The sequence below is a fragment of the Aethalodelphis obliquidens genome, unplaced genomic scaffold (genome assembly GCF_003676395.1).
Source record: "Aethalodelphis obliquidens isolate GAN/ISIS:26980383/991018 unplaced genomic scaffold, ASM367639v1 scaffold39, whole genome shotgun sequence".
In the NCBI taxonomy this organism is placed as follows: Eukaryota; Metazoa; Chordata; class Mammalia; order Artiodactyla; family Delphinidae; genus Aethalodelphis; species Aethalodelphis obliquidens.
The window spans coordinates 4569815-4596638 of NW_020837983.1; the positions used below are offsets into that span (position 1 = coordinate 4569815).

The 26824-nt window shown below is 41.4% G+C and overlaps 1 long non-coding RNA gene across 2 annotated transcripts in view; it reads right to left on the reverse strand.

The window, feature by feature from the left end:
* Nucleotides 1-17563, reverse strand: part of LOC113633317 (uncharacterized) — a 21561-nt gene extending 3998 nt beyond the window's left edge. Inside the window, exons 1-3 of one of the 2 annotated variants that reach the window (XR_003438145.1) lie at nt 17450-17563; nt 3352-3524; nt 1756-1845 (exon numbers count right to left, since the gene is read on the reverse strand). This is a non-coding gene — a long non-coding RNA (uncharacterized LOC113633317). Of the gene's footprint in view, nt 1-1755; nt 3525-17449 lie in introns of both variants that reach the window. The other variant, XR_003438144.1, reaches the window with a different exon arrangement.
* Nucleotides 17564-26824: the final 9261 nt, after the last annotated feature.

A 26824-nucleotide genomic window follows, 5' to 3' on the forward strand; every position in this document is an offset into this window, starting at 1 on the left:
TTTTTGCCTTATGCGGGCCTCTCACTGCTGTGGCCTCTCCCGTTGCGGAGCACAGGCTCCGGAGGCGCAGGCTCAGCGGCCATGGCTCATGCGCCCAGCCGCTCCGTGGCATGTGGGATCTTCCCGGACTGGGGAACGAAGCCGTGTCCCCTGCATCGGCAGGCGGACTCTCAACCACTGCACTACCAGGGAAGCCCCTTTGCCTCCAATTTAAAAAAAGGCTTATCATTACAGTCAGTGCTAAAACTAATTGAATTCAGAAGGTGAACTGCGACAAGTGAATTGTGACTGTGACTGGACTACTTAATTTGTTGTTTTCTTTCAATTTATGACCCTTCGTCACAGATGATTTGTCTTTGATGCTCTTTCTGTTTTTGAGTTTATTTCTAGTCATAAAGAATCTGGTCTGTATAATTAAGGGGAGCTGAGAAAATATAATTAGCTAAACATGCAGGAATTAGATGGCAAATCTTCTTCATGACAGAAATGTAGCCCCAGACCACAGTCTTTCTTGGATAAAGACCTTACTCGTCGACTCTCCTGGGATTGTGAATATGAATTGCTCCATTCCCTGAAGGCATTCCTGTGTAGCTCCCTCTGGTGGTGTATCTGTTTAAAACCCACCTGCACAAGCTGCTTCTTCACCCTCCAGCCCCATTCCTGACTCTGGATGTGTGTGTACAAATCCATACTTGTTGACTTAGGAAAGCCTCTAGCGGATGTGTATCAGCATGGTAAGGTCTAGTTCAAAAGTAAATGCTATTTGGACCATTAAGACGAATGCCAGAGGAAGAACTAAAAACAACAGTAGCAGCAACTTCTAAATAAACACAAAATCCCAGCAGGTGTACACCATGCCCTCCTCTAGAAAGGACCGGGTGGTTCTGTGAATATACGAGTCCAGACTTAGGTGCCCTTTGGACAAGCCCCTGGATGACACAGTTGAGTACCTGTACATGAGACAGAGTGATTGCATGCTATGGGATGTAATGGTATCATCATTATGGGTTACAACAGAGAAAGGTTGTTGTAGCCACAAGGATGTGGACGGTTTCATATGTGAGGACATATGTGGATTCTGAAGAGTAAAGTATTTCTGAGTGATTAACTACTCCTTGGACGTGTTTTGTCAAGTGGTGAATAAGGCTGATCTAAAGCAACAACAGAACACAAGCCAGATGCCCCCAGCAGGCCTGACTGTGATCTGTGGCTTCAGATGGGGCCCCAGTAAGAGCAATACCCATATTTCATTGCCCCATTTGCTGAGCAAAATACTGTAAGGCACACGGCCTCTGGAGTTGAAGTGTCTGGCTTCCAAGCCAAGACGTTGCTCTCCCCTGCGTGTACCCTTGGGAAAGTCGCTCAATCTCTCCATCCTTGGCTTCCTCACTTGTCCAGCGCAGTAGTGCCTATTGTATCGGGTGGTGGTGAGGATTAAATGAGATAGCACAAGTAAGAGCTGAGGACGGGGCTGTGTACATGCAGGCTGAGTAACTGAAAACGATTACTATTCATTTTTAACCACACTAGCTGCCTCATCCTTCATGTTGCTGGGTCTCCAGGTTGTGTCTCACATTTGCTCACAGGCAAGTAACATCTGCCATGATCTCTTGGTCCTCCCACGGCCCTGCCGCAGAGCAAGAGAGTATGTTATCACCACCTCTGGGCCACCATCATGCTGCAGTGGACCTCTCCTAGGATGTCTGTTTGACTCACCACCACCCTCTCTCCTCTGGCCCCTATGGTCCCGCTAACCTGTGTGACCCTGGCCCCCTCCGTGGGTGGGTAATTTAGGATTTGTCCTCTGATCCGTCCTGTATGAAGCAGTATCTGTCTTCTGTGAATCTGAAATTTGGAACAAACAAGCTCAGAAGTTGTCTTTGCTGGAACCAACACATGCTAACAAGAATGTTCTAGAGAGAAGGTTTCATGATGTTATGCAATCCTGAATCCCCAGCCACACTCTCTTCAACCGCGTCAGCTCCTGTTCTTCTCAAGCTGGAAGGTGGATGGCTGCCCCATTTAGAGCATCTTCCCCCTTCTCCACCCCGGTCCTTAGTGAAGAATTGTGCCCCAAAACACAAAGTTCTCTCACACTCCCTCTAAGTGGCAAACTGCAAATAGCCTGTCTGACGGTTCTTCTCAAGCTGAAAGTAGGTGTTTTGTTTGTAAAGCTGGAGCAAGTGGAAGAGTTATCACTGAAAGAAGAACGGAGAATATTTGTAAAATGAGCAGATCTCCTGTTTTCCACGGCATCGGGCATTTAAAAATGTCACAGATGGTTTCACTAGAGGATTACGCACAGTGTGCAGAGATCCAGACACACCTGCTTATTTACCTCTTCTCTTGAGCATCACAATTGTGGGACAAGTTGAGAGGCAGAATGGTATAAAGAAAAGAACACTGGCTTTGGGGTCCAGGCAAACTCAGGTTCCGAAGCTTGTACCCTAATGTGTTCTTGTGATCACAAGGGATTTAGCTAACTTCTCTGAGCATCATTTCCTCTCTCTGTCAAATCAAGATGGCAATACGATACTGCTCAGGACTCCTTAAGTTGCAAGTGATAGAAACTCAACTTGAATGGCTTCATCCAAAAAGGGACTCTTGTTAGCTCATGGAGCCCAGCCAAGGAAAAGCTTCACCTCAGAGCTGGCTGGGTTCAAGGACTGGATCACCACCAGCACTGTCAGGTTCTCTTCTTTGCTGACTCTGAAAATTGGTTTCATTCTCTGCTTCTGAAGATGGGCAGCGTTCAATAGCAGGGAACATGCTCTAGACTCAAATCTTTCCAGATAAAAACCTTTGTTCTTTGAGCTTCCATTGAAGACATTTCCAGGGAATTTGATTCCTCTGCCAAGGACCCCTGCCCAGCTTGGACCAATCATGGGGCCAGTGGGAGGAGGTGCTACGCTCGGATCAGCCTGGGTCATGTGACAGCCCTGGGGGTGAGTGGTGGCATGGTGGGGCTTCTGAGGAAATCACTAACAGCTGTCCCAATGTGTCCACTTCCTCGCAGTATCTTTATGATTTGAAGGAAGTCACCGAGTAAAGTTCCTGTTCTGGAATAGCCTCTCTGGTGACAGACCTCCTGGAGGACACTTAGGGGAAAAAATGTGGGCATCTTGGCCTCTCTGTTCCTCTGACACTTCAGATTCATTATGTCTGACTTGGCACACATCTTCCTGACTCGCTGCTCCTGTAGACGGCCCCGCCCCTAGGTCTGAAGCTATGCCCACACCGTTGGTATCTCCAGGGCCCTCGCAGCCTGGCACTGCTTCTCCCGCAGGCACGTGAGTCTCATCTGCACCCTCTTTCCCATTCTGATGGTCATGGCTGTGGTCTGTTACTCACAACTTCCTCAGCAGGAGCAAGCTCTGATCCTGTCGCTGCTTCAGAATAACAGTGGCTCTCTGTCATTTCCCAAATGAGGGAGAGACTCCACAGCTCGGCATCTGAGGACTGCCACACTATCCTGGACAACTTCTAAGCCATCCTTGCAGGTATTGGGTGTTCAGATCCTGCTCCTGTGGGGCAAAACAAACAGAAAAAAAACCCTGTGAGGACCAATGTAAGCAAAAGAGCAGGAAGGAGTGGGGCTGGTTGCTAGGCAACCATGCAGTGATGAAAGAAACCTGCGCTGAGGCACATGATGTCAGAAGCCAGTGAAATCACTGGCAGTCTTTGATTTATGTTTTGGTTGGAAAGACTCACCAATTTAGGGCGCTACCTTGATGGAATTTTGTGAAGGCATTTGCCTCTGATAATGTGTTGAGGCCCAAGAAAATTTTCCCTGTTTGGTGGTAAAAAAAACCCTATTAACTACTATTGTTTTTATCAAGGAAAGTGGGGTGGGGCGGTTGGTGAGTATAGAGTGGGAGAGATTTTCTAAGTAGCAAAAAATAAGAATAAAATGAACATCATTATTCTGCTTTTCAGAGCTAGTTGCTTTATTTCATGATGGTTGCCTAGAAACTTTGTTTATATGTATTTATAAAGAAATAAATGATAAACTTAGGCCTAGAAATCCAAATGAAAAACATGCCTTTCTCAGCTCTGAGATGCTGTATTTATTCTGGGATGCTAAGAGGCCATGCTTGCCTCATTCTTCTATTTCCAGACTATCTTTTCAAGTTGCTGAAAAAGAAAAGTCATACACATACACACATACACAAACATATGTGTGTGTGTGTGTATATATATATATATATATTTTTTTTTTTTAACAGGAATTTGAAGCAAATCAGAGTTCTTCCTTATTAAGCTGTTTTTCAAAGTTTGCGATGAACCATTATTGCCAACAGGCATTCATTTATTCTTAGAAATGCTTGCAAACACTCCTGGCACCTAAGCATAATTAACATGGAGATGAGCATGGGAGACACAATGCAAGAGTGGCTGCTAATCCACTTCTGCTTGTCGTCTGCCTTGGCCTGGCTCAGTTGCTCAGGCAGATGAAGGCCAAGGAGATGGGCAGGGACCAGTGAGGCCCCAGATTTGGCATCTGTGCATCAAATGACTCATAGGTCAAAACCAGATTTTTTAAGACTTGCTCTGGCTGAAAAAGTCCCAATTTCCCTGTGCCTCACATCCTGTTCTGTTTTCATGGAAAAGAACATCAAAAAAATGCACGTTGATTGATTTCCCTGGCTTACTTTTTTTTTTTTTTTTTTCTGGTTCTAAGAAATTTCTCTTTTTCCCTTGCATAAACCTGCAATTAATTTAGCATTTGAAATGTGAGTTTCTAAAACAAACTCCCATGAACGCTACATAGCCATGTTTGGTTTTGCTGTTCTCTTGAAATCCCCTTCTGGTTTTTGTTAATATTTAGAACAAAAAAGACAGATGGGGAAGGGCGAAGGGATTTTCCAGTGTGTTTCCAAAACAGTCACTTCTAGACAAACATCAACAAGGCAAGATATTCTAACATTGCAGTAACAGCTTTGCAGGCACCCAAAACAAGTCACAAAAACTTTAAGAAAGATTACTGACAACAGGATCGTTGCCTTTTCCTCCTAGAGAAGTCAGAATTTTCCAAGCTGTCTAAAGGACCATAAGCTTTTCTGCGCCTTTAGAGATTGCCAAATTTCAATCCTCATGACATGCACGTCAATATTTCCAGAGGAGACGGGAGGGCCACAGGACTTTAAATGTCAAGCTTATGATCAACAAGAAAGGAACACTACACTTATTGCATGTGTGAGAACTGCTTTGTATTGTGTGTCTGGACTACAGTACACTCACCTATTCATTCATTCGTTCACTCCGTATTTATAATTAGCAATGAACATGACAGACAGGATTTCTGTTCTAATAGATTTTACAGGCTGGTGTGGGAGGTGACAGGAGAATGTAGACAGACATTGAATAAGCACTTACAAGTGCTCTTAGTTTTACAAAGAAGGGTGTGGTGCTCTATATAACAGTCAGAACTATCTAGTCTGGGAGGGTGTGGAAGTTTGCTGCAAAGACAGCCACCGGCTTTTCCTTCCAATCCTCTAAGCACTTGTCACTCGAAGAAATGGAGTCTACTTTCCCTCCTCTTGATCTGTGCTGGCCCTGTGATTTGCTCTGATCAGCAGAATGTGACAAAAGGGACACCATGTGACTGCCAAGCATAGTCCTTAGGGTGCCTTGTGGCTTCCTTTTTCACCGTCTTAGAAGTCAACCACCGCGTAGAGAAGTCCCGCTAGTGAAATCTTCGTGGGGAGAGAGTGAGTCCCAGCCGGCCATCTCAGCTGAGGTGCCTGACATATAAGTGAAGCCACCTGGGATCCTCCGGCCTCAGCCAGCTAGCCCAGCGAATGCCACGTGGAGCAGAGCTGAGCTGTCCCCACCAAGCCCAACTCCATCGCAGACTCACAAACAAATGAATGGTGGTGGTTTGAAGCCCCTAACTTTTGAGGAGGTTTGTTCTACAGCACTAGATAACTGAAACAGGGGGCCAAGGGCGGTTTCTGGAGGAAGTTCCATTTTAGCTAAGATTTGAAGAATAGGTAGAAGGGGCCGGTGCTCCGAGCAGATGGAGCAACATGTGAAGAGCCCAAGAATCATGGCACCATCAAGAATTGGAAGAAGCCCAGTGTCGCTGGAAAGTAGGGAACCTGGGGGAGAGTAGTTAGTGTGGAGGCTGGAGGGTAGATAAGGGCCGGACAGTACAAGGCTGGTAAGAAGAGACTGTACATGACCTTTCCCTTCATCCTACATGGTTAGCGGAGCAAAATTGAAAATGAGTACTTTGCCGAGAGAGGAAAATTCCAAACTTGGACTTTGCTAGCTATATCACAGACCCGGTGCTGATTACAAGTAAGGTCTGAAGAGAAAGAGAAGATTGATTTATACAAGAAATAGCTGTTGAGCACCAATCACCTTCGTCATGGGAAAAAGAACTCACAGTTCATGCCTGCTAAACATAGTGACATGCACATAAAAAAGCCAGCCTTACACACACACACACACACACTCCAAAATGCAGAGGGAGCTTCGTGTCAGGTAAGCCTGTGTCACCTCAGAAAAGTCACTTGATTTCACTGAGATTCATCTGTAATCTTGGAAAAACAACACTCCTTCCATAGATTATTGGGAGTCTTAAGTGAGAAAAATGTATGTAAGACACCTAATAAAATACATGAGAGATGCTAAAAATACGGTAGCAAATGAAAAGAGAAAATCTTGTGTAACTATAGTTCCAAGCAAGACAAGGCATATTTAGTAACACAGCAGAAGTGGAATTCAACATTTAAGACAACAGCAAAGTGCCCTTCTTTTGCCTTCTTATTGTATCTATCAGGAAATCTATTTCTGTCAGTGGTTGTAGACGACCATGAAAAAAAGTATAGTTTGTGTTGTTAGCAAAGCCTTCTCCGAAACCCTTTCCCACTCTCAGTGACATGATAGGGAGTCAATAACATATCTTTTGAGACTGTCTGACACTGTGATGTTTGAATGTGCCACAAGGAGTGTAAATGAATGGCACTTGGTGATTATTATGTGCGAGGCACTTTGCATACATGAAGTCATTTTACTTCCCCAGCAATCTCCAGTGATAGGTATTACTCTCCCATTTTGCAGATTTGGAAATCGAGGGTCAGAGAAGTTGCTGTCTTCCCTGACACTAGGTTCTACAACCAGAAAGTGTCAGGCTCCAAACTCACATCCAGGTGTGCCTGACTCCAAAACCTGTGCTTTCTGCCGTAGGCCAAGCCCCCTCTTGTTTGGCATACCTGTGTTTAGATGCACTGTGGTTTCTGAAGGGAGTTGTCCCAATTTAAAACTTACGGGATCTCGCAAGAGGCCTGCAGTGTCTCTTTAAGGAGCACCCTAAGTCAGTGGCAATTTTTTTTAAAAAACAACTGATATATCAAAGGAGACGAACCCTAGGGAAGCAGATCAGCTCTTGGGAGAAGTGGATCATTTCTTGGGAAGGGGATCATTCTTGGGCACAATGTCAACATGGTTAGCTCACTGGAGACTGCTCAAGAAAAACACCAAGGCGAGGTCTTCCAGCAATGACCATCACCTCACTGTCTGCTTATTTTTAACATTACTAATCTATTTTAAAGCCTGTAAAATTGCCTAAGGGTCAATAGAGACGATCTCAAAGGGCCATTTTCGCTCCAAGATCCTATTATCTCACAAGGTCTGCCATATTGGTTTGCTTCGGAAAGGTGGAGATGCCCATGTGCAGAACTCTGATTGCTCTCATCCTGAGTTCAGGCTCATGTATATCTAAGAATGGAGACTCTCTAAGACAGTCTAGGCTAAGTAACTTCTTCCAAGGAAGGAAGAAAATAAACATTTATTAAATTTTGTTTTGTGCCGGGAAATAGGCTAAGAATTTTCCCTTACGTTATTAAGCCTAAATCTGGCAACCCAGCCCATCAAGGCTAAATTTGACCTAAAAGCAGTTTAAGAAAAATTCCATCTTCATCACTGGTACCTATTTGTTATGGAAAAATAGAGGCTGAGATGGGTAGATATCCATTCTTCCATACATCAAAATACTGACTGGCTTGAGATGTGACATGCAGACAAAACTTGGGAGAATAACTGAAAAGAGTTGGGTAAATAGCAAAGAGAACATTTCAGTGCTATGGTGAGACATCCCAGACAAACCCCAGAAAAGGAGGGAATATACAGCCATCACTGAGAGTGGAGGGGCGTGTGAACGGGCTTTTTAGGGACACCAGAAAGGTGGTGAAAGCCAGGATATAGGACAACAGCCAGGAGATGTGACAAAAGTAATAGGTGTGACAATGACTACAGCTTTTCTGTCAGGACCCTAACCACACAAACATCAGTCCACCTCTGTTGTATGAATAGGAAATAATGGCATCATTTGCAGCAACATGGATGCAAATAGAGATGATCATACTAAGCGAAGTAAGCCAGAAAGAGAAAGACAAATACCACATGATAACACTTATATGTGGAATCTAAAATACGACACAAATGAACATATCTACGAAACAGAAACAGACTCACAGAGATGGAGAACAGACTTGTGGTTGCCAAAGGGGAGGGGCGTGGAGGGAAGGATTGGTAGTTTGGAATTAGCAGGTGAAAACTATTATATATAGAATGGATAAACAACAAGGTCCTATTGTACAGCAGAGGGAACTATATTCAATATCCTGTGATAAAACATAATGGAAAAGAATATGAAAAGGAATATATATGTATAACTGAGTCGCTTTGCTGTACAGCAGAAATTAACACAACATGGTAATTCAACTATACTTCAGTAAAATTAAAAAAAAAATTAAGAATGGCACCAACAGTTTCCTTTCTGAATACTAAGAAGAAATACAAAATTACTGTCAGCAGTGCAAGGGTTAGTCATATATAATTTAATCCTACAATTAACTCTGAGGTCAAAAGCTAAAGGAAATTAGAACGAAGAGAATCAGAGCCTCTGGGACGCTTAAGAGGGTTCTTGGCGAGGCAATGACAGTTGCGGGGAGTAGTCAACAGATGGAGCTAGTGAGCTGCTAACCCCTAAGATTTCAGTAGGGAGCAGGGCTTTTGCGCAGAGAGCTCGGCTTCCTGCGGTGGCAATCACGCTTAATCAAGTATACACACATCCCACACAATCCTGTTAATGGGGTCAGAGAAATATGATTCGAGCCCAGGTGAGGCGTGGGCAGCTGACGGCACAGTGATGTGCATGGATCCTGCGTGGGCTGTGACGCAGCCCCAGGACAAAGCCGGCCCTTTTGCTACCTTCAGCCCAGAGGATGTGTGTCACGGAGACAGAGGCTGGACCTCAAGGGGTACCCACTTTGGAAATACGGGATCTCTGTCCCTTTTATTTTATTTAATTTACTTACTTATATTTCTCTCACTTATGAATGATCTCATCTGTCCAGAACCGGCATTTTCCCAAAGAAAATGTTTTTGTCCATAAATGGAAAGAAAAATCAGCTAGAAACGTCCCCATTGTGATGCCTAACATAACCACAAAACCGGCATGAACCAGGGCCTTGGAGAGCAGCCTAAAATCAGTGGCAGGCCTCCTTGGGAGGGGAGGACAGCGGCTCTCCCCTGGTGAACCTCACCCCTGTGGCAGCACAGGGTTTAAGCTCTGTGAAGGTGGGAGCTGACTCTGCCTGATATGACTCATGGTTTTATCTGCTCTACCCCTGGCATCCTGCCCGGCACACAATAGGTGCTCAATACTTGACTCTTGACTGAATGAACCAACAAATGACTGAATGAAGCTTCCAGGTAGGAAGGCTTCCAGCATACAGATTATTCTTAAATTCTGGCTCTTAAATCCTGTCAGGGACAATGTCCTGGGGAAGTTATGTGACCTCCTCTTGGTCATTACTTCTTCAACAATAATGTGCTGTATTTGTCACTATATTCTCAGTGTCTGAAAAATGAAAGGTGATCAATAAATATTTTGTGGAAATGAGACTGTGCCTCAGTTTACTCATCTGTAAAAGGGGTACCATGATATCTACCTAGAAGGATTAAATTTGTTTCCATCTACAATGCTTTTTAATCATACTTCATACTGTTATAAAGATTAAATGAGGTGATATATTTAAAGTTCCTGGCCCATAAGAAGGGTTGAATAAATATACGGTAACTATTATTTTTGTTGGCAAACATCTCCACTGCCCTCTGTTACCTTACTCCAGGTAACCCTCAAACGTGAACCTGGCTGTCTGCATGCCACCTGTCCTCTCCTACACAGCCTCTACTCATCTTAGTTTGCACTTAGAACCATTCAAGGGGTGTCCCAGTTCTGAAGGCCCTGACCAGAGATCATTATCCACTTTAGCCCAAAGCTGGAGATCTGCCCCTAGCAACATGAGAGAGAGCTGCAGCTGCACTGCTCAGCCAGGAGAAGGCAGCTGGCTTCCTGGGAGCCAGGTCCATTTCCAACCATCTCCTTAACCCAAGGTAGGGCCCAGAGGAAGAACACTGCAGTCTAAGCTTAACCCTAGGTCTCAGGGGCCTCCCTGGTTGGAAAGATACTCCCAAAGGTAATCCTGGCCACAGCCTCCTTGAACTTTACTTTGGGAAAGATACTAATGGGGGCTTCCACCTCAAGATTTGGAAGTCATATACTCAAATCTGTAGGAGATATATGATTCTAGAAGCTTCATGGAAGTTCAAAACTTCAGGACCATCTGGAAGCTTCCAAGAGGTAGACTCTAGGTGAATGAAGACAATTTTCTTTCCAGGGTGCTTAAAGGCAGCCTGACCTGGAGAATTCTTGACGAGTCACTCAATTCTGTGTTTCTATAAAATGATAACACAGAGGGCTTCCCTGGTGGCGCAGTGGTTGAGAGTCCGCCTGCCGATGCAGGGGACATGGGTTCGTGCCCCGGTCCGGGAAGATCCCACATGCCACGGAGCGGCTGGGCCCGTGAGCCATGGCTGCTGGGCCTGCGCGTCCGGAGCCTGTGCTCCGCAACGGGAGAAGCCACAACAGTGAGAGGCCCGTGTACCACAAAAAAAATAATAATAATAATAAAAATGATGACACAGAGAAAACCCAACAGCAACTCGACTCCTTGAAGATTGTTCTTCTGTTTGGATGGGAATGGATGAGAAGCATCTTTTAGGGAAGAGACAATGCTTATGAGACTGCATTTGTGTAGTGCTTTGACAGTTCTTTCAATTTTATATTTATATTGCCTACAACTCTGTCAGTTAAGTAGACCAGGCACTTTTAATCCCATATTACAGATGGGAAAACTGATATTTAGAAGGTCCAGCTGATTTTCCAAACTTGAATTTAATTACAGACAGACCTGAAATTTGTTTCCGTCTACGATGTTTTTTAATGGACCATCCAGCCTCCCAGCTCCCAGCCGAACTTGGAAGAATCTGAACATCAGTATGATGCCGGCCTCCATGACAGGAAACACATAGATTGTTGTGGTTCAAATCTTTCTTATAATGAAATGTCCTTTCCAAATGTTTTCAGAAACAGACTCAAATATTTTTGAATCTCTTCCCTTTCAACTTCTCATAATTAGTTTCAGATATGTGACCGCTATTTCCCATGAATTTGTCTTCTGAAAAATGTATGAAGGAATGTCACCTTAGGAAAATAATTCTCTCTAAAAAATATGTGAAAAGTTGTGGCCTATAATTTGAAACAGTTTGGCCCAAGATTGACTTTTGGGACAGCTGAGGGGCACTTCCCTACATTTCTTAAAATTCATACAAATTTACTTACTTGTAAACATTGACATACACATGATGAATTTAGCTTTGATTGACTTGATTATTTGATCGGTTTATCAGCTGGGTAATTTTCAAAGTAAGGTTATAATCACATACTTTTATTCAGAAATAACACCTCTCACAACGTCAGCTTCTTCATTCTTGTTTCTTAAGAGTTTTTGAGGAAATTGGCAATAGGACAGTCCCTTCTGTTGGAATAAGAGTGTGTAAGAGACAGCAGTGGATATCTGGAAGGTTTATGGGCTTTGGAATTAGACCTAACTTTGACACCACACTTGATTAGTTCATTCATTCATTCATTCATTCACTTGAAAAATCATCCTATCCTATATGCTGAGCATTGCTCTCTATCTAGGCATAAGTGATGATGAATAAAACTCACGGGTCCTGCCTTTGTGGAACTTATAGCCTAGCAACTTTTTTCACTGTCCTTATGCAAGTTACAGGACTTCCCTGAGCTCTATTTTAAACTGTAAATTATTCAATAATGGATACTAAAACACTACAATGAGGAAAGATGTTTTCTTCACAAGACTGTTGTGAAAAGTTATTTAAATAGCCTGAAGCACCTGGTTCATGGCCAGGGGTCAAGTAAATACCGGTGTTTGTCCTACTTAATTAAATCAAGTTCCACAGCAGAGGGCAGTAGAACCACTGCCGACCTCTGCAGTCTCAATAAAACCCCTGCAATGTGGGCTTACCCTCACCACGCTGCTCACTCAGACCTCCCTTGCAACTTGGCCATCTCAGTTGGCTTTTTTTTTTCTTATTTTATTTTATTGAAGTAGATTTGACTTACAATGTTGTGTTAGTTTCTGCTGTACAGCCAAGTGACTCAGTTATACATATACATGCTCTTTTTCATATTCTTTTCCATTATGGTTTATCACAGGATACTGAATATAGTTCCCTGTGCTGTACAATAGGACCTTGTTGTTTATCCACCTTATATATACTACTTTGCATCTGCTAACCCCAAACTCCCAATCCTTCCCTCTCCCACCTTCCTCCCCCTTGGCAGCCACAAGTCTGTTCTCTATGTCAGTCGGCTTTTCTCACGCTTCATCCGCTTCAGTCTTGGCAGAACACTTTGTGTTACTGACCACAGCTTCTACTATTTCTCTCCCAACACTCTTCCTGTTTCCCAGCTCCTTTCTCTCCTCCTCCCCCTCCTCCTATTTATGAGGACCATCTCCATGCACATGGTGCCCATATCTTTTTCACCGGCTGTGACCTTTCTTTCTTCTGACATCCAGTTCCATCTGTCCACCCTCAGGCATGCCTCCAGCTGAACAATCCCAGAACTGATTCTATCATCTTCTCCTCAAAGGGGCCTCCTCTTACCTATTGATTTCTACTTATGAAGTTGAATCTTTTCAGACCCTCCCTGTCCCTAAGTTCCACAGACAAACAAAGATCAAATGCTGATTTGGCCCAGTCTCCTGAATCTGTCCCCTCCTTCTCTTCCCCATCACCTTTGTGCAACATCTCATACCAGTTACTCAGACTACATCAACAGCCTCCCAAATGGGCCCCTGCTCTGTCTTCCTCCATCCCACCTCGCTTATGCTACTAGACTCAACTCTATTCCTAAAGCACAACTCTGATCACCTTGCTTCCTTGCTCAGACACCATTAATGACTCCGCAGGGCATACAAAGTAATGTCCGGTTTCCTCAGTCTGGCACCTGGACGCCTCTTCACAATCTGACTTCCACTAACATTTCTGCTTTACCTCTTTGGGGCTCTCCTGCCGACACTCCTGCAGATTACGTCCAGTGGGGGAGATCAACACTGATCAATGATCACAGGAGCACGCATCTGTAAATTAGGATATGGGCTCTGAATGGCAGAGAGGATGCTATCAAGTCATAAAACTAAAATCTTGGTTTGGCTCCTTCAAGGAGCTGACCACAGGTTGGAGAGACATGAACAGAGGGGACAGTGTGGGGTTGTGACTGGAGAAGGGGCAGGGCCAACCACTCAGGGCTTTAGGGAGACCCTGTGGCCGACTTTGTTCTTTGTCCTGATGGCAATGGAGCCATTGGATGGTTTTAAATATTATGGGCGGGATCATAATCTCAGTTTTAAAAGATGATCCTGCGGCAGGTAAGCTCCTCAACAAGGCGGATGTTGCCTTTAGCTCTTGGTGGCCCTCAGTGCCTGGAAAAGGGTCTTCCATAAGGAGCTGTTAAATGAATACCTGGACAAGAGGAATGAATGCAGACATAAAGGAAGAGGGGGAGATGAAAAGAAGAAGAGGAGGTAGGGAAAGCCGGGTAAATTGACTGGAAAGAGGTGAAAGCCACTTGAGTTGTATGTATAAAAGAATGAGATACTTTTACACAAATATTCTAAGTGTGGGCTACCATTTCATAGCTGTCCCCACAAGTCGGCAGAAACCCTGTTGAAATTTGGCTTTGGAATTGCCTTCAGAGGCTCTTTATCAATTACACACGTCAAATCTCATTGTCTTATTGTCAAATTTGGGGCAAACTTTGCCTATTTTTTCCTCCACGTTTTCCTCCATGCCTATATGATCTTTTTATTTGCCTCCTTCCATTGTTTTCTTGAATTATAAATTATATGCCTCTTTATATTGTTTATTTGGATTACAAACTTCTAGAAGACAGAGACTAGATCTTTTAAATAAATTTTAATCGGAAAAGCAGATGTTATGGATCTGGGTGCCCTACAGGGGCTTTTCCCGTTTACTGCGAAGGTAGAGGGTGTAGGGGGGAGGCATCAGGGGTTGATGAATTGAAAAGGGGACCAGGATCAGGGCAGGAGAAGGAGTCTCCTGCCTTTTTTCTTTCTCCTTTATCTAGTACACAGGATTGAACTTAAAATATATATATATATATATATCAATGTGGAGAAATAGCTTTCATAAGGAGAGTATGGTGTGGTGGTTCAAGTGTGGACTCTGAAGTCAGAATGCCTGGGTTTAAATTCAGACTGCGTTACTTAGTAGCTGCGGGGCCTTGGGCAAGTGACTTAACCTCTCCGTGCTTCAGTTTTCTCATCTGTGCAACGGGCTGATAATACCACCTATCTCCTATGGTTAATTAAAGATTAAATATGGAAGGCACTCAGAGCAGGCCTGGTCCACAGGCCTGGCACTCAGCTGTTTACTTCCTCCAATTTTAAGATCCTTTGTTCCATAAGATTTGAAATTACAACTATGAAGTTTGATGCACATTTTTCATTTATTCTTCTACGGAGTTTATTTTGATGGTCCACAGAAATGTAATTAGCATCATGCAAATATTTTGGTTAGGGCTAAAAGCCGCCTCCAACATTTAGCACAAAGGACAAAATGTTTAAGCATCATCACGTCTTGAAAGCTGAATGTGAGAGCTCTGTAGGTAAATCCCCTAACAAGTGAGAGATTTTTGAATAAACAATAATTTTGTAGCAAAAACTTAAGTAACAGCTGCAGGAAGTATTGAAACAAACAGAGCCTGGGGGTTGGTGTAAGTGAAGGATGCAACCTGGTGGAATAATTTATTATCTGGAACAACTGAAATACTGACTCTATGCATATCATCTCTATAGGAAATTTAAGGAATGAAAATACTTGCATGTCATCTTGGAACATTTATTGTTGCAATGTTTACTTTTCAAAAGTAGGTGTGACGTTCGTTAGGCAGCTGTGGTTTTCTGGTATGATGTATAGAGATGGTAAAACATATGTGTATTTATTTGATATTGTCAGAGTTTCCAGTCATTTCCTAGCCTGGGTATGGCAGCGATTTTCCGTTTCATCATTGTTTTTATTTAACAGAATTTTTTGAAAGTATTTCAGCACTTTAAGTAAATGATGAGAGAACAAAGAAGAGAGAGGAGAGAGAGAGAAAGAGAGTAGGCAAATGAATAAGAGATGGGAAAATGGTAGAGTCACGCGCCAATAAGTGTAAAGATTAAGTAAAAATCTTGCATATGTCTCTATTGTGAATTTTAGGCTAAATCTTTTCTAATTAAAAACCACCCATGAAGGCATCAAGATGACCTCTGGCCAGAGACTGAATCATCTTTGCATGGCATCAACATGACTCCCTTGTGCAGGTCCTCAGGAAACAGAGCAAACCCCCATTCCTGATCTGAGAAGACAGCCTGGGAACATGTTCCATCCATGTGCATGAGGATCTTGACATGGAAAGAGGTGATACACTCTTCTTCCCTACATGGTTCATTCTGGTTATTCATACCCCTAGAACTGAGAAGTTCATAATATACCGCCTTTTAACTGCTGTTTATAGAAATACACTTGTCAGAGTCCATCAAAGTCATGGACAGTGTAAAGAATGGAGAAAGTGTCCAATGGGGAAGAGTCATAGAAATCACCCAAATGAGGAAATTCTAAGTAGATTTTCCATATGACTCCTTTTCTTTAAGGACATGTTCCGTGTATGCAATCCTACTTTTGGGCAACTCCAAAGGAAATGCCCCCTCATCCCTCACATTCACCAAAAATTCAAACAGGAAGAGATGGATGATCCTTCCACATTGTCCCAATTAATCCTCAGGGATTGTCTTTTCATTTTCTAACTTGACAAATTAATCAATGTCTGTAGAAAAATAAAAAGTTGAATCCTTTTCATTTTCCCTGCAGCTTAAGTTGCAGTGGAGTAGAATGGTAAAACATATGTTTGTGAAGTTTAGGGCTGTAATGGTGTATTTCTTCTGAAATAAGCAGTATGATAGAGTTTTGGGTTTGCACCATTTTAGAGATGGGTAAAAACAAGACTCAGAGATTTAAGAGATTTATAGAAGAGTCAGAAACAGCCCATTGCTCTATATTGTAAATCACCCCATTTTGACTGAAATTGCCTGATTCACAGAGAAGAAGCCTCATGTTCACTAGGTATAAGAGATGAAGAAGAAGGGAGGAAGGGGGAAGAGGGGAAAAAGAGAAAGGGGGAAAAAAGGAGAAGGAGAAGGGGAAGAAGAAAAAGAAGAACAAAGAACTACATTATTCTTCTCTCAGTTCAGTTTTCCCAATTCAAAGTCAGAGCCTGGTAGCTCAGGTAGAAGGGACATGTGGGACTAAACCTGTACCCTCTGAGTGCTTGACAAATTAACTGAAGGGTGTTTATACTGAGCTGTCATCATGCTGCAGACCAGGCTGTGAGGAAGGGTGGGTTTGATTTATTTGCTGTTTACAGCAGTGAAAACAACTTGAGTGAAATTAAGGCAGACTTACAGTTTGTTGGTTGGTTCTTGGCCAGCAAGGATCATGTGCCTGTCATATTTACTCAGCTCTTACTACTGAGATTGCACAAAAGTTTAGGCAGTGCAGAGTGTTTTTAATTTTTTCTCCAAAGTAATAAACTCTAGACATTCTTAGGTATCAGTGTATTTGGATAGCAGATTTCAAATGTAAGTACAAGAGAAGCACCAGTCAGTTGGTTTTTCAATGAAAAGAAATTTGTGATTAGCAACAGATAAAACTAACCATGCTTGTTGTTTTTAAAAATCTCTTTTCCTTTGGTATTCTGTAGTTTCATTATAATATGTCTGAGGATGAATTTATTGTTGTTTACACAGTTTGCAAATTGTTGGGCTTCTTGAATCTGCAGATTCATTTCTTTCTTCAATTTTATAAACTTCTCACCATGATCTATTCAAATAGCCTCTTTCCTATATTTTCTCTGTTTTTTCTATCTTCAACTCCTATTAGCATATGTGGAACACCTCGTTTTGTCCTCTATGTCTCAATGTTTTTGTGTTTTTCATCTCTTTACCTTCCTGGGTTGATAGGCTTTGGGTGATTTCCTCAGGTCAATCTTCTAGATCAACAGTTCTCTTTTTTCTGTGACTTGTTTGTTGTTAACATGTCCATTGAGCTCTAAAATGAATACATATTGCATAGTTTTAAAATTTGAAATAATTTTCATTTAAAAATAATTATAGAATTATAAGTTGCAAAAATAGTACAGAGAGTTCACGTATACCTATGTTCAGCTTCCCCCAGTGGTGACCTATTAAATAACTAGAGTGCATTATAGAACCTAAGGAGTTGATTGGCACAATACTATCAACTAAAGAACAGATTTTGCAAGTTTTTGCATATAATCATATTTTAAGGTATTTATGTATAAATCTATGACATTTATCACAAGTGTAGATTCATATAACCACCACTACAGTTAACATACAGCATTGTTCCATCACCACAAAGGAACTCCTCCATGTTACCTTTTTATAATCACACACCCCCCTTTCACCTTCTCTTAACTCTGGACATCCACTGATCTGTTGTCCATCATCTCTATAATTTTGTCATTTTGAGAATTTTATATAAATGGAACTGTACAGTTTGTAATCCTATGAGACAGCTTTTTTTTCACTCAGTATAATGCCTTAGAGATCCATCCAAATTGTTATATGTATCAATAATTTATTTAGAGGGTTCTTTATATATTCCTGATACAAGTTCCTTGTTAGATATGTAATATGCAAATACTTTCACCTCCAACAAGTTTTAGCTTTTACTGCCCTACTTTTTATTTCGAAAAGTTCTATTTAGTTCTCTTTTCAAGGTCAGCCTGAACTTATTTTCAGAGAACCTTATACTTTCTCCTTAAGACCTTCTTTATATAGTTAATCCTTCAAGTCCTTTTAAAGATCATTTCTATTCAAGAATTATAATGTTTAAAATTCTAATTCTGTCTTCTGTATTGTTTGCTGACTCTTTCTCACATTATTGTTTCCTCATATGTTTCACAGTTTTAGACAATGAACTTGGCCTCATTGGAATTTAATCTCTTGAAATCCCTACAGAGACACATTAAGGGGATGTTCAAGAGAGGTGTTGCTTTTACTTTTGTAAGGTACTCCAGGAGTATCACCAGCTAAACACTACTTTTTATGCTATTATCTCAATTTAAAGTTTCCTACATCTTGCCCATGGCATGAATTTCAACACCAGATGGTTATGTGGCTATAAATCCTCAGAGATATCTTTTTTATTTTTTTTAAACTCCTCTCCAAAGCTAATGGATTTTTAAAAAAATTATTTTAAAATTCTGCACTGCTTCATCCTGGCTTCATGTTGCAGTTTCAGTTCCAACTTCTTGTCTCTAGGGCTTAAGCCTTTATCTCCTGTTCCTACACAGGGATTAGTATCCAAACTCCTTCCCTGCAGCAGCTGAAGCTTCAAGGCTCATGTTGACCTTACTGGTTTTCACTTCCCTCATTATTTTTGGTGACTGATGATTTCTCTTACCTTATTGTGAGCTTGTCTCTTAATTTAAAATATATATTTCATTTTAAAATAGTGTATTTATAAATATTTGTTATTTTTTATCCAGTATTCCTTGTGTTCAGTAGTGGAAGAGTTTTCAAACTATCTAGACATGTATTTTTCCCATTAGCTGTTTATAACAAATTTTACAAAACTGTGAACTGACTCCTTTAGTTGAACGATGTCAGTATTTATGATGGAGATATAAGGCTTTGTGTGACTTTGTAAATAAATATGCTTTGAGAGTGTAATTATGAGGTTCTGGCTCTCAACATAAATGTCATATCTGCAGAGAAGTCTTCCTTGACTAATTCCCAGCTCCAGTCTTTCTACCTCTTTTTATCTCTCACTCTAGTTTAGTTTCTTCAAAGCACTCACACTTTCTTATTTTTTGATTCTTAAGATATATTTATTACAAGTCTTCTCCCCACTAGGATGTAAGTTCACAAGATTGTGTCAGATCAGAGCAGAAGGATAGAGAATAAGTTTACCTGTCAAGGAGTCACCAAGTACTAGTGATGTGAACACATGGAATATGACATAGGTGACCAGAGATGCATGAATGGAATGCAGTTTCAACAAAGAAAATGGAAATTTAGTAAAAATATATTGTGTGCTATTTGAAGGGAGAATAAACATATTAAAAACAAAAGAAAAGATTTTAGCAAAATCTGGATGACCATCAGAATCATTTTCATTGTAAATCAATTAACAAAAAATGAAAAAAAAAACCCCAACATTTTCATCACCTACAGTTTTGCACGTGGATAACTTTTTTTTTAAGTTTTATTTTTATGTAAACTACACACTATTTTATAAAACACAATAAGAAGCAACATCTCAGGAAGTGTCTGGTCATGCCCACTAGGGGTGGCACAACACTGCTTCCAGCAAGGTTGGAAAAGCTGCCCTTGAGGAGGCAAGTTGCCCAAGCATGATGGGCAGCAGAACCTTCCCTGGGTTTGCTCTTAGGAGCTACAGAATCTAGAAAAATATGTCTGAGGGCAAGAATTTGGCAGCATTTCTCCAGCTCTGGCCAAGGTTAAGGAGATCTGGTCTGGGGCATTTAGTACAAGGATTATTGCTTCACTTTTGCAGCCTGAATGAAAATGCCATTGGGAGCATCCCTTTGATCTGATTTCATATATCAATAGCAGACATTCATCTGATTGAGAGTGTGGTTGTCCAGGTGTTCTGCATGGCAAACATGGACACTTTGAACTCTGAGAAGGATTATCCCTCCTTGTAATTAGTGAGCTGGCTTTCTGGTTTATACATATGTTTCTTGTGAACTTTGTAAGTGGATCGGTCCCAATCAGCCCTAGTGCAACATCAAGTTTAATGTCTGTCCAGCTGAAGATCAGACTGAAGTTTGGTCTGGGCAACAAACCAGCCTCCAAGACCTATGGTTCCCCAATTCTCATTCCTGGGCTGGCAACATCAGATGACCCAGGAAGCTTAAAAATATTTATTCCTGGACCCCACATCAGTCTTTCCTGATTCAGAGCTGGTATGAAGTGGGGAGGAGAAAAGGGAATCTGTTTTTAAGAAGCCTTTCTGATGAATCTTATGCAGCAGATTTGGGGAACACTGCCCTAGATCATTTTCTTTTCCATCCCCTTGTAACTGGAATGTGCATCTTTTTCCCCTTGCCCCCAAATAATGACTCTGATTTCAGAGGACTTAATTGAGTTTAATGCGATCTCCAGTGCTGTAGGCTTAATCATCCTATGGGTAATTGCATTTTGAAATAAGAGCTTGTTAGTGCAAATAAAGCTTTGCAGCATTAGGGCCTTCTCATCCTTTGGAGCAAGCAGAAAGGTCAGGTTCAGTTCTAATGTCCTTTCACCCATCCTTCTGCACCCCTCTCCCACATCTGGTGTCTCTTTCCTATTTACACAGGCTGCAAAGATTTATGTTCCAAGGAAGGTGCTGTGCAGCTTTCAGAAACCAGCTGCCTCAGTGCATAATTTCAGTTGGCCCGTGAAGATTCTTTAGGAGACACAAGGTTTCATTCAAGATCTCATGCCTCTCCCAGCCACTCTTTCTGCAGAAAGCATCTACTTCTTTGGAAAATAGAGAAAAAATCAAATTTAGTATGTGGGCCAAAGTGCTGTGACTCAGGATTCCTGTTACTTTGGTTGGGGACAGGGTAGAAGGGATTTTGATATCTTACCTTCTGCTAATTGTTATTCAACTAGGAAAAGAGAAAAGGAATTAACAGGGAATGAAGGGATTGAACAAATAAATATGGCTTTCATGCAGGAAACTGAGTTGACGCCTTTTTAAAAAAAATGTATTTTATTGTAGTATAGTTGATTTACAATGTTGTGTTAATTTCTCCTGTACAGCAAAGTGATTCAGTTATACATATATATATATATACATACGCGCACACACACACACACACACACACACACATATATATATACATGTATGTATATACATACTTTTTCATATTCTTTTTCATTGTGGTTTATCACAGGATACTGAATATAATTCCCTGTGTCATACAGAAGGACCTTATTTTTATTTTTTTTTTTTTTTGCATTACGCGGGCCTCTCATTGTTGTGGCCTCTCCCGTTGCGGAGCACAGGCTCCGGACGCGCAGGCTCAGGGACCATGGCTCACGGGCCCAGCCGCTCTATGGCATGTGGGATCCTCCCAAACCGGGGCACGAACCCGTGTCCCCTGCATCGGCAGGCGGACTCTCAACCATTGCGCCACCAGAGAAGCCCAGGACCTTATTTTTAATCCATTCTATATATAATAGTTTGCATCTGCTAATCCCAAACTCCCAATCCATCCCTCCCCCACCCCCCTTTCCCTTGGCAACCACAAGTCTGTTCTCTATGTCTGTGAGTCTGTTTCTGTTTCGTAGATAAGTTCATTTGGGTCATAGTTTAGATTCCACATGTAAGTGATATTATATGGTATTTGTCTTTCTCTTTCTGACTTATTTCATTTGGTATGATAATCTTTAGGTCCATCCATGTTGCTGCAAATGGCATTATTTCATTCTTTTTTATGGTTGAGTAGTATTCCATTGTATATATGTACCACACCTTCTTTATCCATTCACCTGTCAAGGGACATTTAGGTTGTTTCCATGTCTTGGCTATTGTGAATAGTTGATGCCTTTTTTAGAATGGCTGCGATGGAGAATCTTTTGTCTCCAAATTAACCTACTTACTGAAATTTACATGCCGGTAGGCTTTAATTCTATCTTGAAATAAGTGAAGTGGAAAGGCTTAAAGAGAAGCATAAATTACTGACAATCCCCAGGACGCAAGATCTCTTTCCCCAGGACCAGTGCTAGGATTAGAAAGTACAATTCTCATCATTTAATCTCATTATCATTTGAGGATGGTAGCAACCCCTGGCTACAGAGTCCAATTCCATTCATTCAATTCTTCAATTTTATTCAATAAATATTTGTTAGTTACCCCATTTGTGTGTAGCATTTTTGAGGATGAATACTGTACATTTCACAAGAGTTAGGACTATCTTGTGTGTGGCTATTCAGTGTCCATTAGGGTGAAGTCTAGGAACTTACATGAGAGCTCACATCACCTAGAGTCACATGGACTTGATGATTTAGTTAAGATGTCTTAACATATTGCAGAACTCCTATACCTTGTGATGGATTGATAACAAGTATTTTTCTCTCAATGCCTCTGACAAAGCTGTGGAGGCCACAATGCAATGAGTGGTTAAAGTACTGTACAATTCCCTCACAGAGGAGCTTGCACTGCTATTGAAAGAGGGTCTTGTTCACCTTAGAGAAGCTTTCACCTAAAACCACCTTGCATGAACTTGATAATGCATTTCTCAAATGTTGTCTATTGAACTTTTCAAGACATTTTTCAAGACAGACCTAACATATTTTCAGTACAGCACCAATTATTTTCTATTTCAGAAAAAATAGAAGAGTTTAAACATCCCATTAAACAGAGTGTAGAGAGGAGTTGTAAGTGAAGGGTTAAAGACGGTATTTCTCTTTTCCTCTTAACTTCAAAACTGTCATGAATGAATGTATAATGATCCATCACTTGGCACTGCATTAAACATATTACAATTATCTGTATCTATACATCTATATCTATTTATAAATTGCCTCTGCCCTGTAACATGTCTCAGTCTGACAAACATGGAAGAAGAGTATTTACAACCCAGCAATATATGTAACAGTGATATTCAAAATTGTGACAACCATGTGACCAGGACACCTGTCAGTCCAATCACATACTGCTGGGTGCAGGCTTGGATATAATCCTGGAATATATGGACACCAGATGCTGAGATGTGTGGAGATCAAGCTGGGAAAATGAAATGTTCTGGGTGCATCAAAGAGGTCTCCTTGGAAAGGATGGGTGGTGCACAATGAGAATATGTTTCGGCAAAGTGCCGAACAAAGATTGTTTCAAACAGGAAGTGGGTGCAGAGGAAGATTAAAGGGTGGGCAACCAAGGAGTTAAACTAAGGCATCACTAGAATATAAGGAAGTGGAGAAAATTGCACTAATTGGATCTTCATTCAGGGAGAGAACTACAAATGTTTGGAAAGACTATTTTGATAAGCTGCTTGGGATGGTGGGAGGAGATTAAGGGCCTGTAAGTATGTTCATGTTCAAATAACAATATCTGGTCTTTGAATCTCCTTTTATTTTGCTGATTGGGTTACTGCTTCTAGTGGTCCTCCTCCCCATTCTTAATCTTTACCCCAGCCCCTTTGCAGAGCTCAGTTATCTTAAGTAAATGTTGAACAAGTGTCTAAAGAATATTGGTTTGAATATGGGAGCCAATCCAGAGTGCCACACATCTCAATCTGGCAAGATGCAGAGCTCGGATTGTATGGGAGGGAGCAGGTTGTGTGTCTGTAGTAGAACTATTTCCACTGAAGAGAGAGATACAATGGGTAGCGTGGCTTGCTAGAGATGGCGCAAAATTTGCAGTCAAAGTACCTGGGCTTCAGTCCCAGCTCTGCCGCTAACTACCCATATATCTTAAGTAAGTTAAGAATGTAGATGGTTTTTTATTCATCGTAACATCATCAGGAGCTAACAGGATGCTACAGGGCCTGGAGACGTGGAATAAATATTTGTTGACTATATGAGCATATGAATGAGTAAATGAATGACTGCTCTGAATTTCGGTTTCTTCATCTGCAAGATCGTGATAAGATCTTCTTGAAGTAGGGTTCTTTTTCTTTTTTCTGTTTTCTTTTTCTCTTTTCTTTTCTTTCTTCCTTAGATTGAAGGAGAGAATGCATATGTATGTTAGCTCTATGGAAACCATAAAGAATCCTCTAAACTCCAATAGTTTTATAGTCAGTCTGGTGATAAAGATAGGTCAGGAGGTGTAGAGTCTGCCATGTTAATGTTGAATGTGAGACTAAGTTGACAGGGATTCTAGAGTTATGCAACCCCTGCTTTGTTATCACAGCTATGAGGACACGTACCCTGCATCCCCAAGTGAAGAGCACTGAATCTGTGTATTGGAAAATGCTACAGTTCAGTCTATGTCCTGTGAGTTTTTCTCTTTTACTACTCACACAAGAACACTTCACTCTGGTGACCAAATATATGAGTGTTTTCCCCACACAAAACAATTCTCCATGACATCATCTGAATGTCCTACAATTTAACTCAATTCTGACATTGTCTTCCTGGAGATAGCATCACATCCCACAGGTTAAGGGCTCAGTGCCACAGGACTTCCCCCACCCCACTTCAGATGCCAGTTGCAAGTCCCAGGCTGTCACCTGTACTTCTGACCCATTGGCTATAATTCAGAAGTGGCCATGCCCCCTCTTTGGGTTTGATTAATTTGCTAGAGCAGCTCACAGATGCTCACTTACTTATATTTACCAGTTTACCAGGATATGATACAGGATACAAATGAACAGCCAGGTGAAGAGGTACATAGAACTAGGTCTGGAAGGATCCCAAGAGCAGGCGCTTCTATCTCCATGGAGCTGGGATATGTTACCCTTCCAGTGTGGATGTATTCATCTACCAGGAAGCTCTCTGAGTCCCACATTATTGGAACTTTTATGGAGGCATCATTGCCAGTCCTTCTCCCGTCTCAAGAAAGTGGAGGGCAGGGCTGGAAATTTTAAGCTTCTAATCATAGCTTGGTGCTTCCCAGTGACCAGCCCTCAATCAGGAGCCATCCAGAGTCACCTCGCTAGAATAAAAGAAACTCCTGTCACCCAGGAAATTACAAGGGCTTCAGGAGCTCTGTGTTAGTAACTGGAGGCAGAGATCAATACATATTTTTTCTATTATCTCACAGTCTGAAACCATGACCAGTATTTTACTAGTTCATGGCAAAATGGGGAAAACAAGGTGCTATAATATATATTTTAATAAAGCTACCTTTATACAAATTTGAGGACTTTGCTCTTTTTTCTGATATTATGTTCTTCCTTATTTTGGTGTCAAAATATTCTTTAAAAAAAAAATTAGGGCAGTAGTAGATATTTATTTTGAATGTCCTTATATATCAAATAATAAGATGGAAATTATCTATCACTCCTTTAATAATAAAATGGAAATTATCTATCATCACTCCTTTAAATTATCTATCACTCCTTAAATTGTATTCATCCAAAAAGCCCCCAGATTCAGCAACTGCTAATCCAGGAGAGTTCTGGGTGGACACACAGGAATTTGAGGCCCCTGTTTCAGTGTCATTATCGGGTTATTCAACCCACTAAAGTTTGGCAGTCACAGAAAGAGTTAGAAATTCCACAGGTCAAAAAAAAAAAAATCATGTAAAGCCATTTTGGAATGTTGTTCTAATGAAGCAGTAAGATACAAAAAAATTTTTTTTGAGTTTTTTGTCGAGATTCTGACATCTCTTCTTAACGAAGTAAGTGGCTAAGAAGTCTACACTTAAACCAAATGGACCCACCAGCTGAAATTTGAATAGATAAAATTACTTATGACAATTTCAGAGCTGGTTTAATTCACTGGGCAAAATGAGGTGCCTGTTTTAACTTGACTCTGGCATCTTCTATCTCTCTGCCTTTTCCAAGATAACTTTTATTTTATTTTTTAAATTTTATTTATTTATATATTTATTTTTGGCTGCGTTGGGTCTTTGTTGCTGTGCACAGGCTTTCTCTAGTTGCAGTGAGTGGGGGCTACTCTTCGTTGTGATGCATGGGCTTCTCATTGCGGTGGCTTCTCTTGTTGTGGAGCACGGGCTCTAGGCACACGGGCTTCAGTAGTTGTGGCTCGTGGGCTCAGTAGTTGTGGTGCACGTGGCCTGAGGGATCTTCCTGAACCAGGGATCAAACCCTTGTCCCCTGCATTGGCAGGCGGATTCTTAAACACTGTGCCACCAGGGAAGTCCCCAAGAAAACTTTTGACCTAACTTTAAAAGACTGGTTTTGACCAAACTGAGCAGGTTTTGGCCAGATTGGTATCAAATTACATTTTGAATTTGATATCTGATTTAGTCCACAAATCAAGATTGAAGCACAAAAGAGGCTGTCAGGAATTTACAGATGGAATTACCTTTTATTGTTCTTAACAGGTTTCAATTAAGTTTAGTATGTGGGTAGAAGTTATAGAAGTATTTGTTTGCAATACTTTCTCAAACCTCTTGTCCTCAAGTCATTTTTAGGCCACTGTATTATTTCCTGCTCTTATACCTCTTAATTTTCCTCTATGGCGGTTTGTCTCTTTCTGTGAATTCTTTGATTATGAGCTCATCCCTAGAAAAGGTTTTTTGTTCTTATCCCCTCCTGAGGAGGTCCTATGAACCTAGAGCTGCAAATTCTTTTTTTTTTTTTGCGGTACGCGGGCCTCTCACTGTTGTGGCCTCTCCCGTTGCAGAGCACAGGCTCTGGACGCGCAGGCTC